Here is a 6,000-nt window from a genome sequence, read left to right as displayed (position 1 = left end):
CTGGAAGTGTAGGACTTTGAGGAAGAAGTAGCTCTGCCTAAGTTAGTCTCACTGGGATCCCCACCACACTTAGCAGATGGGAGGAGAGACACAGGGAATGCGGAAATGAGGAATTACTGTTAACATTTAAAAACAATAAATACAGGAAAGGGGGGCACAGAGGGGTCCCAGATACAGGATAAAAAATGGAACGTGAGGGGGAAGTGGACAGAGAAAAAGAGGGTATCTACCTTGGAGAAATGGGAGGGAAGGAGAGAAACACCAAGGAGAGAGCAGATTCCTACAAAAGAGAGAGACTAAAGCTTTCCTTTAGACTAAACTCTTTGTGGTATGGATTGTCATTTACTGTGTGTTTTTACAGGACCTAGAACAATGGGGACCCAACCTGATTGGCCTCTAGGTGTTACCACAATATAATTTTCAAATAATGCCATCAACAACAATTAAATGGAATGCCCCTCATTATAGCATTAATTATAAGTTTAGTGGTATAAATAGATTGAGATGTTTTCCTTCACATTAATAAACTGTAAAGATAAACACATTTCATACTCTGTGCTTGAATTCCTTGAACCTGGACTGTCTTCTTCTTGAGAATTGGGAAGACTATAGAATCTAGTTAAGAGGAAGTAAACTGATATTATTATATTTTTCCCTGCACAATAAACCATGATAATTTTATATATTCCTTGGCCTCCCTCAGACAGATCACTTTCTGCAGCAGAACGCTATTGTGAGGCAAACTGCAATATATGGACGTTAAGGGGAAAAATGTGGAAATCTGTAAAAACTCATCCTAGAGAGTGCCAAATGTTTTATTTCTGTGCTTTTAAGCAAAAGCACCAGGAATTGTAATCATCTCTGGAGAGAGGTACAAGTACCAATCTGAGGGGAATAATGAGATCATGAACTTGAGTTAGTGAAAAGAAAAGGAGAACTTGTGGCACCTTAGAGACTAACCAATTTATCTGAGCATAAGCTTTCGTGAGCTACAGCTCACTTCATCGGATGCATACTGTGGAAAGTGTAGAAGATCTTTTTATACACACAAAGCATGAAAAAATACCTCCCCCAACCCCACTCTCCTGGTGCTAATAGCTTATCTAAATTTCCAGCACAAATCCAGGTTGGGGGGAGAGAAAACCTGGATTTGTGCTGGAAATGGCCCAACTTGATTATCATACACATTGTAAGGAGAGTGATCACTTTAGATAAGCTATTAGCAGCAGGTGAGTGGGGTGGGGGGAGGTATTTTTTCGTGCTTTGTGTGTATAAAAAGATCTTCTACACTTTCCACAGTATGCATCCGATGAAGTGAGCTGTAGCTCACGAAAGCTTATGCTCAAATAAATTGGTTAGTCTCTAAAGTGCCACAAGTTCTCCTTTTCTTTTTGCGAATACAGACTAACACGGCTGTTACTCTGAAACCTTGAGTTACAGTGATTTAGGCCTTAAGGTGGGGATTGTGCTTCAGTTTAGTAACAAGAGGGATAGGAAAAGTGAAATAGACAGGTCAGGGCCCTGAAAGCTTTCATAAGAGTGTAAGGAACTGGATAAATAAAGCTCGACAAAATACCTTTTTTATATCTCTTCTGCTGAATTCCTTATGCTCTTCTTGTAAGACTTGCACATATGTGAATGATGGAAATAATTTATAATTGCCCATCTTACCTTTGAAACTTTTCATTAGTATTTTCCTGCTTATCTGCTTCCTTGATGAAATTCCTGTGCAAAATATTTATTAACTGACAAATACAAATACCTGTGTCAAATATAAAATACAAAGATTTTATAGACAACTCTTACACAAGACTTGGATCACTTAATTCACCTTTAACTCCTTAGAGTGAATATTCCATTAACTTGACAAAATGTGTTCTATTAGTAAATTTCATTTAATGCTTATACTCTTAATAAGGTATCAAAACAGCTATAAAAACTAAACAAAGACCTGTGAGAATGAATTTCATATGAGTACAGCTCCACTGAAGTCAATTGAGAGATGTCAATTTACACTAGCTGAGAATCAGGCCCTTTATTTTTTTCAGTAGCACTTGCCTGTCCTGTTTTGGTATCCTGTTCCAGGACACTGTCTTCAGATGGCTACAGTCCTGGAGCACAGAATTCCTGCTGCGGATAACTCAAGCTAGGAATTAATCACGGCAATGCAAAATGGGAAATGTAGTTCACACTTAGAGAATTCTATCCAGCTCTAAATAGAACACACACAGATAAATAGTTGGGAACATATAGTGGCTTTGAATAGTAAGAGGGGGAAGAGAATTGTTCTTTTTTTTAGGAATCTACAGTGATTTGTCCTCCAGAAATACATGTATACAGGAAGCAGAGCCATTGAAAACAATCCTGAGAGTGCCACAGGTAAATAAGGCTCTTTCATTATATTCTTATTATGTATTTATAATGTGTATATATACAGTACTATGCACATGCTGTGTATGTGAGTGTGTATATAATATATCTGCATATGTGACTTCTGCACACCGCAAGATGCTTATTTCCTGGAAGTTCTTTGCTTAGAGGGTACGTCTACATTAGGAACTGTTAGGCTATAGATATTCAGGCCTGTCTGTAAAGGCCTATACTCTAAGAATTTAGGTGTATTCTTATCACTTGGCTAGTTAGAGGTATAAAAGAAAGAATCAAAATCACTGTCTGCCAGTGTAAAGTCCTTCTCTTACTGTGACAGTCTGAGGCCATGTTCTTAGGCTAAGGCCTTTGGCTAAGCAACAGAGGCAGCCATAAGCTGGGAAGCGAACGGTCACAGCCTCACATTCCAAACTAGTCACATTGAAATATGGTGCTATTGGGCTGTTAGGAATACACTTCTGTCCTGATAATGCCTCTCACGTCCAGAGAAAGGGAAGTGCCTAGAAAATGTAAAAGGAAACTTAGTCTGACAGCATCCTGTCTGGCAAAAACTCCCTTATCAATAGCTGGGATATGAAATCCTCATTTCTGTGTTTTTGTTCTATCACTGTAGTCCCCATTTCCCTATTGTTTGTCTGTACAATCTCTGTCTGGTTCTGTGATTGTTTCTGTGTGCTGTATAATTAATTTTGCTGGGTGTGAACTAATTAAGGTGGTGGGATATAATTGGTTAAATAATCATGTTACAATATGTTAGGATTGGTTAGTTAAATTTCAGGAAAATGATTGGTTAAGGTATAGCTAAGCAGAACTCAAGTTTTACTACATAGTCTGCAGTCAATCAGGAAGTGAGTGGGTGGGGAAGCTGGAATCATGTTTTGCTAAAGGGGAAATGGGAACAGGGAACGGGGGTGGGGAAATTGGAATTATGTTTGGCTAAGGGCAGGAATGGGAACAGGGACACAGGTAAGGCTCTGTGTCAGAGCTGGGAAGGGTGACACTAAAGGAAGGAAACTGGAATCATACTTGTTGGAAGTTCACCCCAATAAACATCAAATTGTTTGCACCTTTGGACTTCTGGTATTGTTGCTCTTTGTTCATGCGAGAAGGACCAGGGAAGTAAGTGGGTGAAGGAATAAGCCCCATAACAGGGACTGTAAACACATCCATCCCTTTTGGAGAGGCTAATTGAACTGTTAGCCGAATGAGTTCAGGATCCACCTGCTGCTGTGGCCACTAAATCACCATTTCCTCCTCCTCCTCTGAATGTTGCTGTGCCAGAACATTCCATTTCTAGGACCCCCTCTCCCGCAAATGACTGGAAGGAGTACCTGGAACCTGCAGAACTCCCAGGACCTCATTTTCCATCAGCAACGAAAACCCCTCACAGGACAACACCACACCGAGTGACCAGGAGGGGGTGACAAGCCATAATACTGCAAACACTTTGTCTTCTCTTCTCCCTCTAGTTTCAGAAATATTCAAAGTCCCAAGGATACATCGGAGAAATGGGGAAAGTACAATTAGTAATGTTATGTGCACCCAGACAGAACTACTAGTTTTCAGTGCAGCAGAAGTCTAAAACATTGTGGCTTAGTATACACACAGAAAACTGAAACACAATTCCAGTAGCAACACAAACAGTGACAGCATCTGCCACTACCCCATGTGTAAACAGCACTTCCTTCCCCCAAAAAACCTTAACCAATTTCAACTATAGCAGGGATTAGTGCTCTATAACATCTGCTAAATGCAATTAGCACCATTGACAATGAATGGTAAAAAACCAGAAGAGTTGCAACCCGCCTTCCCCAAACAGCTCTTTATTAAATGCTCTTGATAAGAGGTTTGTAAAGATGTATGGATAGGGAAAATAAAAACATTGCACAATGACAGCATTGCTACTTAGCCACCATAGCACTAACCCAACCCCCAGGTGATAAACCAATGGAAGATCCATGTTATAATTATTTATAATTTGTGCAATGTCATATTAGCTGTTTGTTCTTGACTCTCTGCTACAAGGGAAAAAACCTTCACAAAACTATGTAGCCCCACAAGTTTGTACCAATGTTCCCTTGAGCATTTCCAGTAGCCAGGTGTTCCTCAGCACAGGAAGCTGTCATCTTATGCCTCCCTGTGGTATCATGATGTGTGCATGTATGGCATCCCTGAATTCTCTTGCCTGTGCGAAACCAGGACCACTGTGCATGTGGGTGGGATCTGATTGCCTGTACAGAGTTTGTAAAATAGACTTGTCCTGAGCCCACTCTGGACAGAGGCACTTCCCTGTAATCTCATAAACATGGAGTGTAGTGCAATGTTGTCCACACTGGCATCCAGATGGATATATAGGCAGTTCCAGTGTGCTTATATATTGCCTACAACCATGCACTCCATGATCATTCTGCAGCAATGAGCTTGTAATATAATTCCCTTTTCCAGGGTCATTGATAACAGGGTGCGGTTTCATGACCAAGTCAGGAGTGCGTATGCAGGATGGGAGGCAGACTTACAGCCAAGCCACAACTGCTTGTGCAGGTGCTGGGTGAGTCAGTGGTCAAGAGATCCTGCAGTGAGTCAGCCCTCAGGAATGCAGCACCAACCTCCTATCAAGCAGGACCTGCATCAGATGACCCCAGTCTCAGGTATTTCCACAGCCCCATCAGAGTTGCAGATCAGTCAGAGCAACAGCACTACCTGGCCAGGAACCCTCCTGCTGCCTTGCGATGGACCAGACTCCAGCTACTCCTAACCTCCCCCTGCCCCTACTCTTTCCCCAACCCAGCCCTATCCTTGCTTGAGTCCTGTCCTGCCCAGCACTAGCTTCCCTCCAGCCTTGCCTCCACCTCCTGATTCCCCCCAACCCTCAGACTCTGACTGTCAGATTTTGACCCTTGGAACATAGCTAGATTCTGGCTTTGGTATCAAACTGGCTTGTCTTTGGACTCTGATCACTGAGCTCTGATGACCTGCACCTGGACTCTGGCTATGGTTCTGATCCTGGTTTGTCTATGGACTGTGATCGGAGTTCTGACCCTGGCCTGTCCCAGATCTAGATTTCAGGAGTGCCATTGGGCCAGGCCCAACCCTATACCTAGCTGTGACAGTGCTGAATAACAGTTGGCACAAACATACTATAGATAACCTTATCATTTCTGGGATTATATTTCTTTTTCCCTCTTAAAGTACAGTCATGATCCCCTCAGCACTCTGATGTCATTAACCTTTCTACTGTTCATAGAATCATAGAAGATTAGGGTTGGAAGAGATGTCAGGAGGTCATCTAGTCCAACCTCCTGCTCAAAGCAGGACCAACCCCAACTAAATCATCCAGCCAGGGCTTTGTCAAGCCGGGCCTTAAAAACCTCTAAGGATGGAGATTCCACCACTTCCCTGTGGGTGTGGGAATAAAGGGGGTCTCAGCGCTGGATCTGGCCTACAGGGAGCTGAAGGCATGATCCCGGCATAAGAGCCTGCCTACATAATTCTCTGCAGAAACCCCAGCTTGGAAGCAAGACGACCCTCAGCTGCATGGGGGGCCTCTGTCTAACAGGAAAGAGGGCAATACAAGTATTGCCTCAGGAGTAGCATTCTCTCATAAATTAAGCT

Source organism: Chelonia mydas, chromosome 1 (assembly GCF_015237465.2).
Source record: "Chelonia mydas isolate rCheMyd1 chromosome 1, rCheMyd1.pri.v2, whole genome shotgun sequence".
NCBI lineage: Eukaryota > Metazoa > Chordata > Testudines > Cheloniidae > Chelonia > Chelonia mydas.
The sequence above is the reverse complement of the archived record's forward strand: the minus strand, read 5'-3'. Positions refer to the sequence as shown.